The sequence below is a fragment of the Lissotriton helveticus genome, chromosome 3_2 (genome assembly GCF_964261635.1).
Source record: "Lissotriton helveticus chromosome 3_2, aLisHel1.1, whole genome shotgun sequence".
Classification (NCBI taxonomy): Eukaryota; Metazoa; Chordata; class Amphibia; order Caudata; family Salamandridae; genus Lissotriton; species Lissotriton helveticus.
Genome location: NC_136062.1, coordinates 213,449,079 through 213,474,598, shown reverse-complemented (window position 1 = coordinate 213,474,598; position 25,520 = coordinate 213,449,079). Strand labels below are relative to the sequence as shown.

General features: G+C 44.0%; 1 protein-coding gene across 1 annotated transcript in view; it reads right to left on the bottom strand.

Annotated features, from left to right (window-relative positions):
• The window catches only part of CCDC33 (coiled-coil domain containing 33), a 1,331,950-nt gene that overhangs the window by 238,603 nt on the left and 1,067,827 nt on the right, over positions 1–25,520 (bottom strand). The gene's annotated exons all lie outside the window — the stretch shown is intronic.

Genomic DNA, 25,520 nt, shown 5'->3' with positions numbered 1-25,520 from the left:
GTTTTTGTTTTTTAAACAGCTGCTTTAATTTTACTCTGTGACCCGACCTGCCTTTCCCCTCGGCTGCCGACTTGTTTCAGCAGGCATTGTGACATCAGAACTCAACTGCAATAACTTATGACAGTTCAGTGGCTAGGTCATTTCTAATAATAGGTAACTGGGTGCGTCACAAGTAGTCTATTAAAAAGAAATTAGAGGCTGGTTTTTAAACAGGGATCGCAGAATCCCATGAATGAATACATATCTAAAAAAATAGCTGTTTAGTCAACGGAAAGCCAAGTCTAAATAATGGCCATGATCTCTGTAACAGTGCTTGAACAATGTAGTGGTCATGCACTGTGGGCACAATTTACAAAGCTGTGAGCTTGCATAAGTTCAATTTAGATGCACAACTTGCTTGAATTAAGAGGGTAAATTCATGTTTGTAATTAACAAAAAGTGAATATGCACTAGTAAATTGGTTGTCAAACATGTAATTACACACTAGTTTTGTTGTAATGTTCCTTGTGGGTAAATCTTCTCCTGGGTCAGCTTCTGGAAGTTACCAGCAGAAATGCAGAGCATAGCTGTTTAATGCACACAAACCTATGGATTTGTTGGATTTCACAGACTTTCTTTACAACCCATTCTCAGCCTAGTTTTTTAATGTACTCTTTTTGCTGACAGGATGATATGCTTATTGCCTTATTTATGCCATTTTGGTTTAGAAAGTGCTCACCGTTTGTATGCCTCAGCCTTGCATTAAGGCCCAGATCTATTAAATAACTGACATTTCATATTCAATTGTTTCACTTTGCTGCCAAGTTAATATGTTGGATTCATGACTTTTTGTACGAACGATCTGCAAGCAAATAGGCTTTCTTGAAGATGCAACGAAAATGCTGGCCCTTAGGCATAGGCAGCTACTATGCAATCCTTGGCTATGTACACTTTCCACCACTTACAATGGACACTTTATCTTGCAAGTCATTTTCCTTTCATAATACTCTTGTTTGAGGGTACTACTTAAATCTGCTAAAGCAATCTGTCACCAGAGGCTCACTTCAACTTTCAAAAATATTGTAGCCCAAGATGTAGACGTTTTATGGGATTTTCCTTCTAGGGCACCTAGAAGCAAAACAAACAACTATTCTCAAATTTCCCCTAACAAAAAGTCAGTCAATAAGTTTTGTCAATGCTAGTCTTACATAGTGAGGTTTATCCACTTGATTGAAAAAAAAAAATATATATATATATTCATTGAAAAAACCATAGGTTTTAGGGGTGTTATAGTTAGTTGGACATTTCACACGTACAAACCCATTGAAATTCCCGCGTTATAGTTAGTTGTACTAACTAACTATAACTCGCGCGCCCGCAATCCACTGCTGATGATGGTTTATATTACATCATTCATGACATGGTCAGTGACATCACTGATGACATCACTGATGACATCTCAAATGACATCACTGATGACATCACTGATGACATCATCCAGTGAATGTGGTTTGCTTCGATATTTAAATAAGTATTATATACATATATAGCAATCTGCCTTGAAGACTGAGTGGATGTATAAGTGTCTGAATGGAGGATTTAGTAGCAATGTGATTGACTGTCTAAGTGACAAATTTAAAGTGTCTCCCTAAATATATGGGATAGTGATTAAACTGTGTGAATACCTGTATCACTCTATCTCTTGTTGTGTAAACTTCTACATAAGTTGGTTACTAGCTATGTGAAAGTCTATATTAGTTATTAATTAGTTAAGTGAGTATTTGTATGGGATAGTGAATGAATGTGTGTGTGGTTGGGTGGGAGGTGTGTGACTGTCCAAAGATGTGTAATTAGTTGATTTAGTAGGTATATGAGGTTAAGACTTATGTGGAAACAGTTGTTTGGGTGAGTGAATCTCTTTATGGGTGTGGTGATGAGTAGATATATTTCTCAATGATACACGTCCAACAAACTAGAAATATAAAAGACAGTGCATGTGACAGTTGTTGTATATAAATATGCATACATAAGACTCAGTGATTGTATGAGTGACGTATGGATCACTGTATACTTGTAATAGTGATTTTATAACACACTAAGTATGAGTTACTATCTATATAAATAAATAAAGTGGTGTTTGTGTAAGTGTGCAGCTTAGTAAATATAAGTATGATCAATTGTTTGCATAAGTGAGTAGGATGTCTGCTTAAGTGAATAGGATGTGTGCTGGTGTGTAATGTTGATGTAGGTGTATAAGTATATTTAATAGTGTTCTATTGATCTTTGTTAGTATGTATGAGTGAATCTATAGGTAAGTGTTTAGATGTGTGTGTAGATGTAGGAATCACTGAGTGGGTTTATAGAAACTTGTATTGGTGTGTCAATGGTTTCAAATATGGTACTCCATATTTTATAATGAGTGTTGAAAGGTTATACATATGTATGATTAGATGTATCAGATAGTCACGTAGATGATGTCATTAGTGATGTCATCAGTGATGTCATTTGAGATGTCATCAGTGATGTCACTGACCATGTCATGAATGATGTATTATGTGACATCATCAGCAGAGGATTGCGGGCGCGCGAGTTATAGTTAGCACAACTAACTATAACAAGGGAATTTCAATGGTTTTGTACGTGTGAAATATCCAACTAACTATAACACCCCTAAAAGTGAATTTCTAAGGTTTTTTATATGCTAATTCCTAACTATAACATGTCTGAAACCTATGGTTTTTTCAGTGAATTTCAAAGGTTTTTTAAATGCTAATTCCTAACTAGAACATGTCTGAAACCTATGTTTTTTTTCAGTGAATTTCAAAGGTTTGGTAAATGGCAATTTTTAAATGTATTAATTCTTATATTTATTTTTTGGATACTGATTTACTAATTTTTTTTAAACTGTTTATTTTTAGATATTTTATTTTTTAAATTACATTATAATTACATTATACATTACATTACAACATATTCTTTCTCAGAATGAAATACTTTAGTTTAAATACATTGCAAATAGGCAATAGAGTTTTAAGTACAGTAGTTACAGTTGTGGGAATGGACAACACAATTTCAAACACAATGCAACATTGAGCTGAATGGGAATTTCTAGTTAAATGCAATTAGTTACTTTATGGATTCATTTTGTAGCCACTGGACTGGGTCCTACATTCAGTCCTGGGACATCTCCTGTAAACAGTTGAGTAAAAGCGTTTTGATTACAGTAGTGATTTTTAAGGAATATTATTGGTTTTTTAAAGTTGACACTTTGAATCTTTTTCATATAGAATCACCAATGTTATCCTATTGGAGGAAATTCACTTAGCAAGAAAGTAGTGTTATCGTTACTTTTTCTTACTCAGTGGTAGATACTGGATCGAGCACTAGTGCATCTCCTGTAAACAGTTGAAAGAATGAGTTTAAGTCATGCAGGCGATTTTTTGGGAATATTTGTAGCTTGTGAAAATAGACATGTAGAAACTTTTCTGGTGAAAACCAGACAATGTATTCCTAGGGAAGGAAATACAAGTTACTTGTGATTATGGTTAGAATTACTTTTCAGGGTCAGTGCTGGGCTAAAAGATGTAGCACTGAGTTCTCTCCTGATAACAGGTGAGTAAATCGGAATTCGTTGTTCGGCTGATTTTATGTGAATATTTTAAAGTTCCAAAACTCCACACTTAGAAAGAATTTCAAAGTGAAACCAGTCAATGTTACCCTTTGGAAGGAAATTCACTTAGCAGGTAAGTAGTGTTATCGTTACTTTTTCTTACTCAGTGGTGGATTCTGGACCCAGCACTGGTGCATCTCCTGTAAACAGTTGAAAGAATTTGTTTGTCATACAGGCGATATCTTAGGAATATTTGTAGTTTGTGAAAATAGACACTTTGAAACTTTTCTGGTGAAAACCAGACAATGGATTCCTATGGAAGGAAATACAAGTTACTGGTAAGTATGGTTAGAATTACTTTTCAGGGTCAGTGCTGGGCTAAAAGATGCAGCACTGGGTTATCACCTGATAACAGGTGAGTAAATCGGAATTCGTTGTTCAGATGATTTTAGGTGAATATTTAAAAGTTGCCAATCTCCATACTTTTCAGGATCAGTACTGGGCTCAAAGATGCTGCACTGAGGTCGCTACTGATAACAGGTGAGTAAATCGGAATTCGTAGTACATCCAGTAAGCGCCACAGAGCTGCGTAGCAGGAAGATGTAAATAGGTGCACGGCCTGCACCACCTCTCTGCAACGCAGCGCAGTGGAGCTTCCTGGAAGCACCTGGTGGGCTACTTGGCCCCCATGGTCCCTCAGGTTTGAAGTGGAATTTTTTCCCCAACCTAAAACGCGCCACAGGGCATGTTTGCACACATCACGTCAGGCCCCTCTCTCCCTTCACCACTGTGTAAATGCGCCCTGTCACGTTCTAAGTTGAGAGATAAAGTCTCCTTCAATCCTAAGGGTCCTTAGAGTCAAACTAGCCCACTAGGTATCTCCAGTAAGCGCCACAGAGCTGCGTTGCAACAAGGTGTAAAAGGGAAGTGGCCTCTGAACACCTGTCTGCAAAGCAGCTCCCTGGCGCATACTGGAGATACCTGTTGGCCTATTTGACCCTCAAGGACCCTCAGTATTGAAAGAGAATTAATTCCCCAACTTAAAACGCGCCACAGGGCGGGTTTGCACAGAGGTGAAGAAAGGAGGCATGGCCTAAGGTGATATGTCTGCAAGCACACCCTGTGGCGCGTTTCAAGTTAGAGAATTAATTCCTCCTCAATCCTGTGGGTCCCTGGGGGCCAACTAGCCCAGCAGGTCCCTCCAGTATGCGCCAGGATGCTGCAAAGCAGAGAGGTGTTCAGAGGCCACGCCCCTTTTTACAACACTCTGCAACGCAGCTTCGTGGCACTTACTAGAGGTACCTGGTGGGCTAGTTGGCCCCCTGGGACCTTCAGTATTGACAAGGAATTAATTCCCCACTTAACCGCGCCACAGTGCATGTTTGCACACATGTGAACTCAGGCCCGCCCTGGGGAATTAAGTCCGTTTGAATCCTGGGGGTCCCTGGGGATCAACTAGCCTACCAGGTACCTCTAGTAAGCGCCACAAGGCTGCGTTGCTAAGAGGTGTAAAAAGCGGAGTGGCCTGGAGCTCCTCTCTGCAACGCAGCCCTGTGGCGCTTACTGGAGCTACCTGGTGGGCTAGTTGGCCACCGGGGACTCCCAGTATTGAAGGGGAATTAATTCCCCAATTTGAAACACGCCACAGGGCGCGTTTGCAGAGTGTGTTTTTGTGAGGGGGCGGGGCCTAGGGACAATCGCGTCTTTAAAAAAAAAAAGATTTGAAAGGGGGGCTGTGTGGCTCTCCTTCCTTTTACTTTTGGGCCCTGGGGACCCCATCCCCCAGGGCCTGACCCCCAAATATATATTTTTTCATTTTTTTAACGGGATGGGGGCCACGTGGCTGTTGAAAATGAGACAATGTGTATGTACATAAGCGGCGTTCATTTGTGTTCACTGTACCCCTTGTTGTAAGCAGAACGGATATCGCTAAAACACTGACTGTGTTATCCCGCTAGCATAGACCCATGCACACACGTACACGACAGCCATTTTAGGTATCATGGTCTCCCAGTTTGCGATCGATCACCAGCGCCCCTTCCCTGACCCTGCAAGCTTCCCCCATGCACCCTGACTGCCCCCGCTCTCACATGCACAAGTCATGAGCCCTCCCCTCCTTCATGACTCTGTCTCTGAGAAATCGCACCCCGCGCCTGACCAAACCCCTCCTGTCCCTCCATGAATACCCCTCCTTTGATGACCTCTTCCTCTGAACCTAATTGTCTACATGGACCGCTGGTCATCCCTTAGCTTGAGGATACAGTTCATTGCCCACTACTGTATGCACTCGCCTCTCTTGAAAGGAACCACTATTGATCATGACCACCCCACCCCCTGAGATTCGATCAGGAGCACACATTCCAACGGAATCAACAGCACACTCAGCTGCATGACAGCCCCCTCCTATTGTATGGAGGATAAGGGCCCCTACTGTAGCCACGTGTTGGAATATCTTCGTACTTTACAATGTCTTGATTGTGATGAAGGATGTGTGTGTGTCATAAACCTGTGTATAAAAGACGGAGCCTCAGAGAAACTTGTTAGAGCACCTCCCGAAGACACTATGCGAGTGTCCGAAATGACATGTTCTCCTCATGAGTAATAAACTCTGTTCTTGTTTTCCTGCTTCCAGTGCCCGTCTCTTTGTTTGGTAATTATTCAAGATGGAATTGAAGAGTCGCCCTGCACCAGCAGCCTGGGCATCGGGTGCGATATGGGCTGACTTTTCAACAATTGGCGCCCAACGTGGGGCCCATCAGCGACATAAGGTCCGGTAAGAGAGGTCCAGACGATGGGGTGAACATCTAAATGATTGGAGTATACCTGCCTTGAGAGGGCCCTCGTCCGGCTGCCGATTGAATGAACTTCACCGATTCCGAACAGACCTCTCTCAAAGTGACCTATTGTCCTGACTGGAATCCCACAGGACTGCTGCGGTAAAAACATGGAGAAAAGAGAACGATCGGGCGCTGGAAAAAGGAAGGCGAAGAACTGTCCACATGGTCCGGTCCGGGTAAGGTCGTGACACACGACAAATTGTGAAATTGATTGATTGATTGAAAATACTAGTATTACTTATTGATTGTTTCTGAGAGATTCTCTATTTGCAAACAAGCACAGAATCGCCATACTCTGTTTAGTCTTTGCAGATAGTGAAGGATAGGTAATGCAGACTTTTGTCCCCATTGTAATCCGTCATACCTATTTTTCTCCCCATTGATTGATTGATTGAATCGAGCATTGAATTGTTCGAAGTTGGTTCTCTTAAGGATCTTCTCTGTCTACAAACGGGGAAGAATAGGAATATTCTCTCTCCCTTTGCAGATAGTGAAGGGTAGGTAACGCAAACCTTTAACACGTCGTGCCTATTTCGTTCCTCATTGATTGATTGTTTGCCCATACATTGACTGTTTGGGAATTGGTTCTTTTTTTGGAGGTATTCCCTGTTTGCAAATAAACGTAGGAAAATCTTTGCAAGTAGTGAAAGGGTAGGTAATGCGGACCTTTGTCCTCCGTAATCTGTCATGCCTATCTACTCCCCACTGATTGATGCACCAGTCACACCCGGACCATTTACTAGAGGAAGGTCATCTGGCCCGACCAGAGAGCACCCCTAGTGAAAAGGACATATACAATAATAACGAAGTGATCACTGTATCCTGTTAACAGAAACTTTAGCATGAAACAACCTGGAAAGAAAGGAATAGGAAAACGAAAATCAGTAGGCCACTGATGAACTTTTTATTAAATAACAAGGAAACGATAACAATACTTAATGATAAAACCTATGACTGTCCTAGAAACAAGAAACGTTAGAAAAAAGTCCGTAATAAGAAACCTGAAAACAGTAAGAGAAACCAAGCGTGACATTGCAACGGTCACAAGGCAACGAGGCTTCATTGCCCCTCACTGCCCCAAACATGTCTGTCCCACCGCCTGCCACGCCCAAATAACGGCAAACTGGGAAAGATACAAGTCAGCAGACATCCGCCCCCATTCTGGAAACTTCCAAAGTGCAACAGGTTTGCGGCTACGCCAGCCGGAAACAGCACATATAGGGCGGGTCCTGCTGCCAACCGTCGGCCAGGAGATCATCACGTAGGGTGTAGCCGGAGGAAAGGCCGAGGCCAACGGGACCCGGCCAGGGGGATTGCTACGACAACCCTGGAGAGTTGCAGGGGGGGGAATGTCCGTGTCCTCGACCCTCCCCTCCCTCTCCCAGTCCGGCCACCATCAACCAGAGGCCGAGGCCGACGGGATCCGGCCGCGGTGGCGGTAACACTGGAGAGTTGCAGGTTCGACCCCCTCTCTCTCTCCCAGTCTGGGCCAGCATCCATGGAGGGCCTGGGAGTGGAGAGGCCACTGCACGAAAGGCCCAGGAGAGGCACCACACGCCAAGGCCTGCCCCACCGGATGAGCCAAGAAACCCGTTCATGGGGCCAGAGCAAAGGGCGTCCGGCCGCCATTAACCAGAGGCCCGGCCCAAAGACGAACGGGACATTTTCTTTTTTCTTCCATAATGGCTGCAACAACACTGGGGGGGGGGATGTCTTGCACATGCCTCCGACCCCCCCCCTCGTCCTCATCGCCTGGTCCGGCCATAACAAATGTCAAGCGAGACGCCGTGGGGTGCACTGGGAGGGAGAGGCGGTGCGTACAAGCCTCTCCCGCCTCCCCAGGTGGAGGCTTCCCAGCTGCACCCTCAGCGCTCCAGGCGCCCGGAAAAGGGTTCTTCCACTGTGGCGATGCTGCAACGCCTCGCCTGGCAGGATGGAGCCCGTCCGCTCATTTGACCCCGCGATCGCCGGTAGCTGCCGAACTTTCAAAATGGCGACCGACCTGGCAAGAGCGGGCCCAGCATGAAGGAATGGCCCGGTCACTTGTCGACTCCACCACCATAGTTCTCCACAACCTTGAAGATTCTAGAGGAGCCGCGGGAGTCCCCGACCCCCGCAAATACCCCCGATGGGGAATGACTGCCATGATTGCCGTCGGAACGATGGAAATGTAGCCGCAGGACGTCGGCGCTCCCATGCTGGCGCCAGCCTCAGTTTGAATGACTAGAATCCTGCAGACCATAGTTCGGATCAGTTCCGGTGAAAGCACAGTATGACCCGGTAGGAAAATTGTTGCACCCCCTCCCCTTTTTGACTGATGGTTCAAACCACCGATCCCTTCTTTTGCCCTTTAACGGAACTTTGGACTGCCAAAGGAAGCTCTGGGCCAACCACAAGTTAGTAGAGATTTAGACTATGCCTGGTTCTGCCTGACTGCACCCAAAATGGCGCCGATGCAAATGAAACTTTCAACTCCTTGTTGTACCCCGATTGTTCAGCCCTGGTGTCATGAGATATGTATGAAGGGTTTTTTTAACCACATGAATTGATATAGGATGTGTACTGATTACATGTTCGGACAATTAATGGATTCAGGATGTGTACTGTCAGTTCGGGAAATGAATTGATATGGGATGGGTACTGGTTATAGGTTCGGACAATGAATTGATATTGGATGGGTACTGATTATGTGTTCAGACGGTAAATTGACATCAGATGGGTATTAATTGAACATTCGGGCAATGAATTGTTGTTTAAGTTTTGCACATCATGATTATTGAAAGTTGGAAGCCCAACACTTATGACACTCGCTCACACTGAAGTCTCGACATGATTTTATTGCGCTTTTCGCACTTTTATTATGAAATAAACGACCACTGACTCCACTAAAGTTTTTACTAATAAAGTATCCCCGCATCTACAGTTCCAGCCTGCTCCGTGGCCAGCCCACGGGGTTGTAGGCCCATATTTATGCACCGACATTCTTATTAAAGATTTTTTGGAAAAAGCAAACATAGTTGTCACGTGTGAATTGGTAATTTTCGAATAAATGACCACTGTTTAAAGGATTAAAAAGTATAGTACGTAGAAATATTGCAAAAATGAAGGGTCCAAGTTTTCTTGTGTGCGTCTTTCCTTTTTGTACAGCCAAAAAGCAACCGCTAAAAATCCTGGTGTTTAGCCTATACTTTATGTGCTACCTGTATAAAAAGAGTCACACTAACGGTCCACACGGGCTTGAACGCCCAGTTGGCAGGGACTGCATCCCGTGGAGATAGGCCGAGTATGCAGTAAGTAAAAGCCTTTCTGGGTTTATGCACGCTAATGTGTCTATCAATATAGCCCCTGCCCCCCTTCTTTTTCCCTCTCTCTGCAGGTCACATCGGAATATCGGTCTATGTATGAAAACGGCGATCTAGTGGACGAAGAGACGGGAAAAAGGGTTTGATTATGGTACCTAACCGCAACAAGCAAACCATGACTATTTTCTCTCTCTGAACTTAGCGCCTGGGAGGGCAGCCTGAAGGGGAAACCACAAAATATAACTTCGCTTGGCACCCCGAATAGTACAACTAAAATGACGTGCGCTAATGAATAAGCACCCCACAATTAACTAAATAGGGAAAGTTTAAGGAAAATTCCGAGGTAAGGATTACACAAGTACCCTCCGACGGGAGGACTAGGGATATTGCCGATACTTAAAGACCTACTACCTCCTTTTCGCATCCTCATAGACAAGTAACTAAAAGCTGCCCCATTGTTCTCCAATTGACACCAACTGTTGTCTCAGCCTGGAAACGCATTTGCTAAAAATGACTCGAAAATACCACCGTGAGCATTAGCCCGACCAGGTCAGTTCATGACCAATTGCCAACGGCGTAAGTGTGTACAATCAAAGCCACCAGTAAAAGGCAGCCAACGAATAAAAGAGAAGAAAAGGGTAAAAAGAGCTTAGGATGATAAGGTTGCGCAGCATACAGAAAAGGATAATTTTGGCCAATAACTGTTTATGTGTTGTCTTGGATCTCTGTATATAATACCTGTACTGTCTCCCCCGTCTGAGTTTGTGTGTACGTGATGTATGGATCTACGTCATCCCTCTGCCTGTGTTTCCGTGTTATTTAACCCCTGTTGTTCTGTGTTGTGCGCGCACTGAATGGTCCATTATTGTACACGTCTCTCTCTCTCTCTCCCTCTCTCTTTCTCTCCCCATGTCATACGTGCACCGAATGGACCATTTAGGGTGCGGGCTCTCTCTCTCTCTCTCTCTCTCTCTCTCTCTCTCTCTCTCTCTCTCTCTCTCTCTCTCTCTCTCTCTCTCTCTCTCTTCTCTTTCCAAAAGCCCCGTCTCCTCTTTTCGTGTATAATGACGTTGTGCCCCTCCGGCACAAAACATTATTGGATTTTCCTCGAACGCAAAGGTGTTCAGCAAAATTGACCGAAACCAAAACGATTGTGACTCGCCATATTACTACCTCTCCTTTCTGCAAAACGATAGAACCCGAGTTGGTAATGAAGGAAAGGACAGGTAAGACGACGGATGTCCCCTAATCTGGCCTTCTATGGGGGGACTATAACGTCAAAGGCCTTCTGTTTCTCAGCTCGTTAGAAATACGATCCCCAATGCCCCGATTGTCCCACCCCCCTGCACCTAAGTGCGGATGTCCAGTGTACCCCACTTCTCCCGATCGACCCCAGCTCCCTGTCCTAAACGTCCCCTTTCCCCCGATTAACCCCAGCTTCATGTCATCTACCCTCGAAAGCGAAATTGATGACTTTGATTAAACGTTCACTCCCCAAGAAGAGCATGTTGTACGTCCACCCCCCTCCCCCTTCTTCATGACGATAACGTCCCACTTACAAGGGTTAGCCGACCCCGAAGGGAAATGTAAGAATGTCGATACTTGGGTTAAAGGGAAGGGCGAGTGTCTACATAAGGACTCGATTTTGAGTTTGATATAATACGCTGCGTATAAAGGTCCAATTTCTCTCCACGTACGTCACGAATGAGCACCGAACAGAGTTATGAGTTCCATAGCAATGCACCCCTACAGACTCCATAAATGACAACTTCTGACCGCATTACCGATGAACTTATTCCCCGCCTACATAGGATTGGGGACGGAATTGAGATGTATAACTGTCTTCTCCTGCCAGTTTTTCTAAAACTTGTTTTCTACTCATTCAAAGATCCAATTACCGGAGGAGAGGAGCTGGACGTGACACACAGCCTGGCCACAGATCATGGAACACGTGTGACCGCAACCAAAGGTGGAGCCGCAGAGCAATGAGACGCGGGACGAGGCATAACGTTCAAACTCAGCAGACGGAGGAATGAAGGGCTGCCTTGAAGCCCTAGACTCGCTGACCCACTCGTGCCTGAAGTCCCCCGTCCCCTTTTTGAGTCCGACTGTTGGGCTCGCCTGCTCGTTGTCCTTTGCTCCCTTGGTCCCTTGGTATGTTCAAAGATCTGGCCCCACTCCGCCCTCTCTTCCCTCGATTATTCAACAAACTCTTTCATATAAACTTTGACTATGGACTGGGATTTTGCCACGAAAAAAAAAAAGAAAGACACGCAGGTGCCCAGCATGAGGCACCCCTAAGAAAATAAGTTAGGAAACCGGACTGTGATCTAACAGCGGAGGACTGATCGCACCCTGCAACGTGTAAGGATGAATCCGAGCTGGACCTATAGCTCCACCGCCGGTGCTCAGCAGCGCCAACAAAAGAAGACGGACTCTGTTAACAGACATTGCGACAAAGACCCTCCCCCTTTCCAGAACTTTCTACTCACCCCTTGACTAATTGCTTGTATCAAATTGAATCCCTCCCTCAACCATTTTGTATTGCCTTTTAAAATGTTTCATCGGTCACTCATGTATTTAGTTTTTCAAACGTCTCTTATAGTACTGACAAGACCCGAAGGTATCAGAGCACTTTCTACTGTATGTTGATGCCACCGGAGAGAAAGTCGGAACATGATTCTATAATGTGTCTGAACGTTTCCCTTTATTAACCCCGACTAAGTATTATACCAATCTCTAGACTTGTATGAAGAACACAACAAATATAAATTCACATGTACCGCATTCTATTTATCGTATCGACCGTATACAACTGAACTAGCTTATGAAAAAAAGCGTCGACTGTTGAAAATGACAATGTGTATGTACATAAGCGGCGTTCATTTGTGTTCACTGTACCCCTTGTTGTAAGCAGAACGGATATCGCTAAAACACTGACTGTGTTATCCCGCTAGCATAGACCCATGCACACACGTACACGACAGCCATTTTAGGTATCATGGTCTCCCAGTTTGCGATCGATCACCAGCGCCCCTTCCCTGACCCTGCAAGCTTCCCCCATGCACCCTGACTGCCCCCGCTCTCACATGCACAAGTCATGAGCCCTCCCCTCCCGCATGACTCTGTCTCTGAGAAATCGCACCCCGCGCCTGACCAAACCCCTCCTGTCCCTCCATGAATACCCCTCCTTTGATGACCTCTTCCTCTGAACCTAATTGTCTACATGGACCGCTGGTCATCCCTTAGCCTGAGGATACAGTTCATTGCCCACTACTGTATGCACTCGCCTCTCTTGAAAGGAGCCACTATTGATCATGACCACCCCACCCCCTGAGATTCGATCAGGAGCACACATTCCAACGGAATCAACAGCACACTCAGCTGCATGACAGCCCCCTCCTATTGTATGGAGGATAAGGGCCCCTACTGTAGCCACGTGTTGGAATATCTTCGTACTTTACAATGTCTTGATTGTGATGAAGGATGTGAGTGTGTCATAAACCTGTGTATAAAAGACGGAGCCTCAGAGAAACTTGTTAGAGCACCTCCCGAAGACACTATGCGAGTGTCCGAAATGACATGTTCTCCTCATGAGTAATAAACTCTGTTCTTGTTTTCCTGCTTCCAGTGCCCATCTCTTTGTTTGGTAATTATTCAAGATGGAAACGAAGAGTCGCCCTGCACCAGCAGCCTGGGCATCGGGTGCGATATGGGCTGACTTTTCAACAGTGGCCCCCCTCCCGTGGCCAATTCTGGGCCCCGGGGACCCCATCTCCTGGGGCATGGCCAATTAATTTTATTTATATATGGAGGGGGGATGCATATCCCTCCTCCTCAGCCCACTTCAAGGCCCCGGGAACCCCATCCCACGGGGACGGCCTTTTTATATATTTTTTTTATGGTTATTTCTTAATGGGGAGGCGGGTCGCGTGGCCAACCTCCCGGGCCACTGGTAGCCTGTGGGGGGGTCCCCAATCCCCCGGGGCGGGCCCTCATCGCTGAGGACTGTGGGGGGGGGTCCCCAATCCCCCCACGGTCCCACTGGCTCCCCGCCTCCTGCTGGAGCCGGCATTGCTTTTCCATATGGGGAGCAGCTAACATGCTGCTCCCCATATGGAAAAGCAATTTGCTTTGCTTCATTGCAGCGAGAGTAGGATTCTCTGATCTAGCATCAATAAAGCAAAGCAGTTTGCAATGGCAGGGTGGAAGCTGCGAGGCTCCCGCCCTGTCATTGCAAACAGCAGTGTCCCAGGGGTGGGCACCCGGGACACTGCAGGAGCCAGCCCTGGGGGCTGGCACTCCCCAGGGCCATCAAGGGCTCCAGGAGGGGGGCCGCGCGGCCTACCTCCCACATTTGTTACAAGCCTCGGGGTGGCGGGCCCCGGGGTTGGGGGGACCTGAGAGCCCCCCAACCATTTCAAAGAAGCCCCGGGGTAGCGGTCACAGTGTAGATGTCACAGGGGCAGGGGGCCCCGTGAGCCCCACACATACATTAAATTAGAGCCCCGGAGGTGGCGGTCTGGAATCCCCCCCACACTATTTTTTTAATAATGCCCCCGGGAACAAATTACAATATTTAACACGCTTCTTTTTTTTTAGGATGCGCGGATCCTACGCGCATCCCGCGATTTAAAAAAATAATAATTTTGCCCCAAGCCAAGGGGGTCAGGGTGTGTCTACCCTGCCCCCTTTTCGCATTTTGCAGCGTTTATTTTGGGTTTCCTGTGCCTCGGTTCTACTGAGGCACAAGATGGCTGCCAACACTTCCTGATTTGGAGTGTTGACAGCCAATTAAAATACAGCTCGTGCAGGGCAGGGTGCGTGCAGGCTGCACTTTGGGTACGCAGACTCTCCGAGCCCATAGATATATAAATGACTTTAACTGTCATTTTCTCGGGAACTACTGAACGGATTTACATCAAATAGGCAAAAGGCACGAGTCTGAACCAAGGACTACCTCTTTGCCAGATTTGGTGTAATTCTGTTCAGCAGTTCGGGCTGTAGCTGCGGCTAAAGGTCCTATGGGAAATTGCATTGGGAAAATGCGTTTTGGGGCCCCCCTTTTTCCTCTGCCCCCGCTTGATGAATCGTTGTGAAACTTTCAGGATAGGAGCGGACCCTAGCTGGCCAAAAGTTTGGAAAATTTCACGCAGATTTGTCAGTCGGCGCCAAAGTTATACCAACTAGAATGTTGCGGATTTCCTATGGATAATAGGTCCTAACTATAACTACTTACTGGCAACCGCCAGTAGGTATATATATATAGGTATATATATATATATATATATATATATATATATATATATATATATGTGTGTGTGTGTGTGTGTATATATATATATATATATATATATATATATATATATATATATATATATATATGTGTGTGTGTGTGTATATATATATATATGCTATGTACCATTTTTTAACAAACATTATGAAAAGCCTAGAATTTCTAGGAAGCATGTATTTTGTTTTTGAGTGGTGGAAAAACTCAAATATTAATAAAAGTAAAAAATGAATTTGAGTAACCCTCACTGTATATGAGTTTATCACTCACATTTTGTCCATGAAAACCAGAATTAATCAACTTTATTGATTTAAAGTGCTGTAGATGTTGAATTAGCAATGACAGCACAAGCATGCCAGACAGAAGCAATATGACAGATATTGCTTCTCAGCAGTTATAAAATGGATATTGTTAACAGAATCAATAACAAGACTGACAATGTTTTTTTACTCAGAGGATACCTTTGCCCCCAAAAGGAGATCCCCGGGTATATTTAATTCAGGAACAAGAGGTAACAAATTGGTGCCAATAACAATTTGATCACTTTTAATTAGAAATGAATTGCACTTTTTCACAGTCAGGGAATTTGAGATCTGGATCAGTGCTGGCACAATGAAAGAGAAAAAATAAACATTAAGAGGGAAAGGAGTATAGCGTGAAAGAGCATGAACGCAGCAACTACATAAAGTTAAGAGCAGGACAGCTGTGCCAAACACATGCCAAAAGCGCTAAAACAGAATGAATGAGTGAATATTTAATGAGACAGATTATTTTTCCATTTAATTTAAATCAGGAAACCCAAGATATCCCTTAACAGGAACCCACAGAAGGGATTATCTGTTCAGGTGGTTCACTTGAAAGGCGGGAACTGCTGTATAGAGACTGTTACAGTAATCGAGTCTGGAATTTGATGGGTGCTCCCACTGCCAAGGCCATGTGAGTGATACATAAGAAATGCAATACATGCTAGCAGTCCCACAGCATCTCCACAGTGCTGAGACTGCATCTCAATGTTTCTAGCAGCCTGCCTACAGCAACTTCACAGTGGTAGCGAACATAATGGCATTTAATTGTTTCTACCGGCCTGCCTGCAGCATCTCTGCAGTGCTACGAATGACATCTAAATGTTTCTACCAGCCTCCCTACAGCATCTCTGCAGTTGTAAGAACACGCTGACATCTCAATGTTTCTAAGAACGTGTCCACAGCAACTCTGCAGTGCTGAGAACACGATGAGGACATCTCAATGTTTCTACAAGCCTATCAACCACATCTCTGCAGTGCTAAGTGTTGTAAAATATATATGAATACGCATATAAATTCATGTTTATGCACTTCAAAAGATATCATACTTAGATAAGATCACATTAACATGAGGCCTGGAGCTCAAAAGGGCTTCCTATCTGACCTTAACTGGACAAGCTTCAATAAGCTATTCTGTACCCCTTACAGGTCACGTTGCTTGTCCTGACTACATGATATTTCTTATTCTGGTTGTGCAAGTTGCTTACACAGTGCAGAGCCTGCCTTTCTGTTCTGCCCATATCTGGCTGTTTTGCATGGTGCAGACATTGCACATCAATGTCGGCCATATTTGGCTTGGTGCCTTATTCTAGTTCCGCTGACATGGCATTACTTTACGTATATAGCACCTAGAAATCAGTCACTCTGGGAAGAAGCGGTCTGAGAGCCCCTAAGGTGGCAGATCTGACTTTTTCCTTGCTAATTAGCAATGATGCATGCTTTAGGTACCAATAAATAAATGCCACTTTGTTTCTGAGCAAACCTGCTATGTCTGGTGAGTTTCATTCATTTGCTCCTGGGAGGGTGCCAGTATTTCCCCATCACGAAGAACATAGTGACATCTCAATGTTTCTACCAGCCTGCCTACAGCATCTCTTTAGTGCTAAGAACACAGTGACATCTCAATGTTTCTACCAGTCTGCCTACAGCAACTCTTCAGCACTCAGAAAACGATGAAGGCATCTAAATGTTTCTAGCAGCCTGCCTACAGCAACTCTGTAGTTCTAAGAACACGCTGACATCTCAATGTTTCTAAGAGCGTGTCCACAGCAACTCTGCAGTGCTAAGAACATGATGAGGGCATCTTAATGTTTCTACCAGCCTGCCTACAGTATCTCTTCAGTGCAAAAAACACGATGACATCTCAACGTTTCTACCAACCTGTCAACTACATCTCTGCAATGCTAAGAACACAATAGCATCTCAATGTTTCTACCAGTCTGTCAACTACATCTCTGCAGTGCTAAGAGCACAATAGCATCTCAACGTTTCTACCAGCCTATCAACTACATCTCTACTGTTCTAAGTGCACAATAGCATCTCAATGTTTCTACCAGCCTGTCAACTACATCTCTGCAGTGCTAAGAACACAAACGCATCTAAAAGTTTCTAACCTGTCAACTACATCTCTGCAGTGCTAAGTGCACAATAGAATCTCAATGTTTCTAAGAGCATGTCCACAGCAACTCTGCAGTGCTAAGAACACCATGAGGGCATCTGTATGTTTCTACCAGCCTGCCTAGCATCTCTTCAGTGGTAAGAACACAATAGGATCTCAACGTTTCTACCAGCCTATCAACTACATCTCTGAAGTGCTAAGAACACTATGACATCTCAATGTTTTTAGCAACCTGCCTTCAGCGCTCAGAATACGATCAGGGAATCTCTATGTTTCTACCAGCCTGCCTACAGCATCTCTGCAGTACTAAGAACACGGTGACATGTCAAGGTTTCTACCAGGCAGAAAATTCATATTTTCTAAATCTAACTGGGGTATAATACCTGTTCTCTTTACCCCGACCTTACAAAGCCACATGATACCTTGAGGATCAAATGTCTGAGGGAGCATATTGAATCCCCAAATTTATGGTTTGTGAATTTCTTTTTGGACACGTATTTTAAAGAGTTATGTCTTTAAAGGCACAATATATGTAAGTGATTGTGTAAAACAGGTATGTTAATTATATCATATTTGTATTTTAAAAACGTTAGATGATAATATGTTTTCACTTTGTTACACAACTTTACACAAGGTATAAGCTGATAAAAAGAATTAACGACAAATCAATCATTGTTTTATGTCTTAGTATATATAATGGTTGTGTATGTATTGATGTCAAATTCAGAATAAGGGTTATACATATCGATGTACCTAAAAGACCAGAAACACTATAGAGTAAGTAGAGGCATATAGTGAGGAGTGGAAGCATAACAATAAAGAAATCAGAGGCCTTAATTGCCCCACAGTATGCATAAGTGCTACGCGTTTACTGAAAACACTAATCCGTGGTGGAGGTGGTACTTTTGATGTATATTTAAGAATACAATGATGGCATCTCAGTGTTTTTAACATCCTGCTTAATACATAACCACAGTACCAAAAACATGATGATGGTATCTTATGTTTTGAACAGCTTCTCTATAGCATCTCTACAATTCCACAAACATGACGATGGTATCTCAATGTTTCTAACAGCTTGTCTACTGCATCTCTAACAGGCTGCTCACAACTTCTTCCCACTGCTAAAAACAAGGCAACAGACCTGGTTCTAAAGGAGCAGCGCCACAGCATGCCCCTACTCTCTGAAACTGCATGCTCACTATTTCTCTATGGCTCAGAGAGTGCATCTCCCAGGTTCTTAGAGCATGGCGACAACATATTCTTCTCTATAAGTGTATGCGAAAAGCATATAATTCATTCATTCATTCATTGGGGGTGCCACAGGGGTCCACACTCTCACCCACTCTCTTCAACATGTTCATGAAGCCACTAACAGAAATTATGAAACTATCCACATGTATGCCGATGACACCCAATTGTACCTGAAAGTTTCCTCCCCAGAGGACATCGGGTCCCTCAACTCAGCTACACAGAAAACCCAGAGTTGACGGATCCATAATCACCTGAAATTAAACGCTCTCAAAACAGAATTCCTCTTAATCGCCCCATCCAAACAGTCATCCGCCATCAGGGAATGGATGAATCAACTAACAGCTTTGATTCCATGAGCTCATTGGGAATAATGCTAGATAAGCGTTTGAACATGCAGATCAATGCTCTCACCAAAGGAGCAAACTTCCAATTGAGCATCTTTTGGAAAATAAAACCTTTTCGACCCCGCAACGACTTCAAGGCTGCAGTGCAAGCCCTAGTGATCTCTAAGCTGGATTATGGAAGCTCAACCCTCTGTGACCTTCCCAGATCTAACACACCCCTACTAAGGGCTTCTCTCAACTCTTCTGCTCATCACAGGTTCTAACCGAAACAATCATATCACGCTTGAGCAGAAATCACAAAATGTGCTCCCGTATGAAGCAAGGATACAATTAAAAATTGCATGCATGACCCACAAAGCTTTACATTTCAACACCGCTTTATACCTCACAAAAAAACTGGAGCTCTCTGGTGGCTCCAGATCTTCTAGAGGTGCCAGCACGTTACTGCTCAATCCACGGAGATTCCATAATAAGAAAACTTACAATCGGGCATTCTCGGGTATCGCACAGAGAATCGGGAATTCTCTAACTACTGAAACCAGACTGGAACATTTGACTGCTTCTTCCAAAAGAGAAGTTAAAGGAATACTGACGAAGAAAGTTCTGGGCTAGATTCCCAGCCTCCCAGTCACTCTAGGACACGCTTGTTCATATTTGACTGTTCTGATTGTATGTTGATCTGTTGGTTTACTGTTACTACTTCCTGTACCTTTCATGATTGCCAAATTGTAAAGCGCTCCGATTTCCCAAGGGGTAATTCTCGCGCTATATAAAACTTTAAAAATAAATTGAAAAAATTAAATAAGGCTTGCAGCATTTCCATGTGGTCATACTCGAAGTGCCTTCAGAATTATGAATCACCATGGTTCTGATGCTAAGAAGCTTCTCCTTCAACTCTAAAAGCATGCTTATATCATAAAAATGGTTTAATACATATCGAGAAGATGCACATGGTACTAGTAGCATGGCCAGAGCATCTCCATGGTTCTGACTGAGCGAGCTAACAGCATCTCATAACTCAGCAAACATTGCCTTTGCATATTCATCTTTCCACCAGCGCATGTCAAAAGAATCTTTATGATTCCACAATATGTCAACAACATTGCTATTATGTAGACAAAATGCCAATAACCTTCTGTGTGGTTCTACCAGAGCCCGTGCACTGCACATCCATCAAAGGATGAGCACATTCTGACTACATTTCCGTGGTTTGAGAAATACTCGCCACTGTATTGTCATAGTTTGAAAGTGCATGGTCGGTGCACCTCCACAGTTCTCCAAGAGTATACATGGACCTGAGAGAGCATTACCACAGCAAGTCCATGTTTCTAAAAAAGCATAGCAATAGCATGTCTCTTGTCGTGGTAAACCATACAAGTAAATAATGGGTTAGTGTAGAACTACATGTATATTACAATTAAGGTACATCCACTAATATATATCATTTTAAAACATTTTTTAATGAATATCCACATTTACTTGTGATAATCATGTTCTCACATAATCCATTGTGTAGCTACATATGTTTCACTTTAACACCAAGGCCTTTGAGTTTTCCCAAGGCTTTTCTCATGTTACCTGTGTATAATAAAAAGTTAATGGTGAGTCTGATAATATGTAGTGAGTTGTATATGCGAACGATATTGCACATCAATCAGCGTTGAGTGTTGTGTCAGCCCTGGGGAAGAAGGTATTATTGGAATGAATCTGGCAGCAACAGTATTGAATTATTCGTTCAAAAATCAACAGCCAATGTTTAGTCCTTTTATTCGGATGTTCAGCCAGGGCGGGTGGCTCTGTAAGGGTAAGAGAACGCTTTCTCTCTGCCCATCAATCTATCAAAACCCATGAGAAATTCTAAAACTCCTTTCTGACATCGTTCCCTAAAAATGAACCGTTTTAGGAAAACCTATTTCTGATTATATTAATATGTTCACTTTCAATCCGGATATTAGGAACTTTGAGACATAGGCATGAAGGCATCATGTAAATAGTTAAAAAGGAATTTTAGAAAAACAAAAAACTGGTTTTGTTCAGCTCAACAGCAATCCTCTATTGCTTTTCTAATGTATTTTTGGTTTCAAATTATTTGAAAAATAGCTTTAATACATTTAACGCTGTGCTTAGTAGGTAAAAATGGCTGTATAAATTGCTGAATATATTAAAAGCTACTAGAAAGACGATAGAAACCTATTCACAGATTTCAGAATATAATATTAAAAAACACTGAAAATCACATAAACAGTGAACTGGTTTCAAGCTAAACACATAACTTTTGAAAAACTACCAACTAGGAGCCTATCCAACTTTAAATCCTTACTATGCATTTGTGATATTACACATGATGTGACAAGTGTCATCACTGATATCACATGACAATGAGATATTCAAAATTGAGAATAAAATAATCTTGGAATACCTGTGAAAACCTTTTTTCTAAACTAGCGGATAATAGAGCCACAAAGTGACTGACCAATAATACAACAAGTTATGGCCACTCAGTAAGTATTCAATTAGTCTTCAATCTCTAACTCCACCCTCCCCAGGTACTTCTCAAATGTTTGCTGCCACAATTCTTGAGGATTGTCTTTTTTGTCAAGAAATAAAGGCAAATCAAAACAAGCATTTGCAATGCAATAGGTCTCGCATTAGGAAAGTTTGAGATATTGGTATTGTAAATTACACATTTTTTATTCATGTGTTGGTTTTGAAAATAGCGAAATTAACCCCTTCCACGCTCATGACGAGCTGGGCTCGTCATGCAGTAGCCTCCTGCTACACTGATGACGAGCCCAGCTCGTCATGAATAATGGTGTTCCTGGATTTACAGCACAGGGGAAAAATCCCCATAGCGTTCAAGTGGTTAATAGCTTTGTCATTTACAATGCCAATAGTTATAACTTTTGCAAATGTGAAACTATAGCATTTGCAATGCAATATGTGTTGTATTTACGTGACTTAGATGTATTGATATTACAAATAACAATGGTTTTTATTTTTTTTATAATTAACGCTTAAATAAAAGTTATTGTAATTTATAATGGCAATAGCTTAAACTTTTGTAAATAACTTTTGTGAAGATTATGTTCAGTGTATTTTATTGTGACGAAAATCCAAGAACAGAAGTGAAATATTACCATCTTTTTGTGACATTTGTAATAAAGCTTGAAACATTGAGAGAACATATTTGAACCAGTTGTTGTTGAATGGTTGCACAGATTGATGCTGTGGTGTCGCTGAGTGATGTTGTGGTGGCGACGAGTGATGCTGTTGTGTTCAGTGATGCTGTGGTAGCGCATAGTGATGTTGTGGTGCCCCTGAGTGATGCTGTGGTGGTGCTGAGTGATGCGATAGATAGATAGAGTGAGTGCGATAGATAGATAGAGGACGATAGATAGATAGAGGGAGGGCGATAGATAGAGGGTGGGCGATAGATAAGAGTGAGGGCGATAGATAGATAGATAGATAGATAGATAGATAGATAGATAGATAGATAGATAGATAGATAGATAGATAGATAGATAGATAGATAGATAGACAGATAGGGTGAGGGAGATAGATAGATAGATAGATAGATAGATAGATAGATAGATAGATAGATAGATAGATAGATAGATAGATAGATAGATAGATAGAGAGAGAGTGAGGGCGATAGATAGCTAGGCAGATAGAGTGAGGGCGATAGATAGAGTGATGGCGATAGATAAAGATAGAGTGAGGCTGATAGATCGAGAGACAGATAGATAAAGTGAGGGTGATAGATAGATAGAGGGCGATAGATAGATAGATAGATAGATAGATAGATAGATAGATAGATAGATAGATAGATAGATAGATAGATAGATAGATAGATAGATAGATAGATAGATAGAGTGAGGGCGATAGATAGATAGAGTGAGGGCGCTAGATAGATAGAGGTCGATAGATAGATAGATAGATAGATAGATAGATAGATAGATAGATAGATAGATAGATAGATAGATAGATAGATAGATCGATAGATAGAGTGAGGGCGATAGATAGATAGAAAGATAGAGTGAGGGAGATAGATAGATAGATTGATAGAGTGAGTGGCGATAGATAGATAGAGTGAGGGCAATAGATAGCTAGAGGGCGATAGATAGATAGATAGATAGATAGATAGATAGATAGATAGATAGATAGATAGATAGATAGATAGATAGATAGATAGATAGAGTGAGGGCGATAGATAGATAGATAGAGTGAGGGAGATAGATAGATTGATAGAGTGAGTGGCGATAGATAGATAGAGTGGAAGCAATCATCAAGGCGAGTTAAATTGTGAGGTGCGCTCAAGCCTAAAGACGAGGCCTATTTTAAAATATGTTTTTTGTCTCACTGACAGAATAATGAGCGGGGTCTATTACTCAGTGAAACACCTTCTTGTAACAGATGTTCTGCAAAACATTAGCACCCTTAGAATGGCGACAAGCAGGTTGGATCTGAGTGCAGCAACAGCCCTGACGTTTGCGAGGGAGGATAGTGAAGCCTGCGTTGAGGGCACCCCCTGCCAGCAGTCGTAAGCAGTGACCAGTTACCCGCTGGGCATGAGGTGAGCCCCTGGGTAGACTGATGTACAGCAGGCGTGGCAAAGAAGCTAGGCACGTAAGGAAGCCCGTGCCGTGTCCCTGGTACTTGCACGCTTCTGACTAGCAGGGCGAGGGAGAGCACTGGGCACAGGTGAGCACGTAGGTGATCGTCTCTGCAGCAGCTGACATGAGGGACACCGCCTGCGGCCTGGTAACAGTGGATGGTCCACAGCGCGAGGCGGTCTGCACCTTCCCAGCGTGGTGCGCAAATACCGGCCTGCATCTGTATTAAGGGAAGCCTCCACCATCCTGCAAAGCGAGCCTGCTGCCGGCGGCTGGTTTCCCGGAATGTGGGAAGTGCAGGGCTGGTCGACGCCGTAAAAGCACAATGGGAGGCCCCTAGGTGGCCAGTGATGAAAGAGAGGCTGCTGCCGGGGCAGAGGCACAGTAGTAATCGACATGACAAAATGTGAAACGGAAGGGGTATAGTTGTCAAGCTATCGACAGCGATTTAAAACTAATTCATGAGAAGAGGGATTGGAAACTAGCCTGCCTCCCACGCTGCTTCCACAGTGCCAGAGGTACTCCCGAGTCGTGAGAAGCACACAGACACCACCTGAACCCCCCTCGCGCACCTGAAGTGCCTCTATGGGAAACAACCCTGCACCCAATGAGGAAACAGCTCCTGCCGTCCTTAGGGTCACTGGAACGAGAACAGAGCTGCGGGTCTCCTGCAAAGCGAGCCTGCTGCCGGCGGCTGCTTTCCCTGAATGTGGGAAGTGCAGGGCTGGTCGACGCCGTACAAGCAAAATGGAAGGCCCCTGGGCGGCCAGTGATGAAAGAGAGGGTGCTGCCGGGGCAGAGGCACAGTAGTAATCGACATGACAAAATGCGAAACGGAAGGGGCATAGTTGCCAACCTACCGTCGGCGATTTAAAACTAATTTACGCTCCCACACTTAAAACCTTTTGGTTTGATTGCAAAAGTGACTCCCAGCAAGGGAGTGTAGGGCTAGCAACTGAAAAGTATTAATCTCACCCACACAAACAGGTATACCCAGGAAACAATATAAAAACTTCCTTACTAAGTTTTATCACTACCTGTCCAGAATTTCACCGGACAGTCGGTTAATTAAAGAAATCCGGTGTCCATTTATACTTCTACACCTGACGTCTTCTGCCCCGCACTTTACGAGGAGCAACATCGGAGATTTGAACACCAAAACCGGAAGTTTGGGAACGTCACGGCTCGTGGGGCGGGACTTCCGCCTTCTGCGGGAAGCCCGCACCACGGAGTGGCTGGCCCAGAGGAGCAGTAGTGACGCGGGGCTCCCATGCCTAAGGGAGAGCCCCGCGTGTGCCAGGAGACGATCAGAAGGAGCAGAAGTGGCGGCTGAGGCTGATGCAAGTGCGGGGCTCCCATGAGTGAGGGAAGCCCCGTGTGTGCCAGGTGATGCGGCGGAGTGACTGAGCCTGTAGCAGCGCAGCGACGAAAGAGCCCGGTGAGTGGGGTGGGGTGGGGGGGTAGTGTGCACGTGTGTGTGTGTGTGCGTGTGTGTCTGTGAGTGTGATTGATTGCAGAAGGCTGACTTGCTCTGGAAGTGGGACAGGAGATGTGCACGGCACGTGGGTGAACGTGCGCGCACACATGCTGAAATCGCCGACTGCCCTGCACGTGCCCATCCCTTGTCCCAGATTCCCAGCAAGTGCATAACAATAGAGGCTTCGCTGGATACAGCGCTGCGCGCTCCTTACACCAGCTCGACCTAAAAAGAATTTCCTATATATATTATTTCCCATGAGAATTATGCTTCACCTAGAACCTTGTAGTCTATTCATGAGTGGGTCGCTAATGTAAGAATATATAAAGATACAGTGTTTACGATATGTCATGTTTAGTTAATACCTATTGGTTGATCCTTTATCGCAAA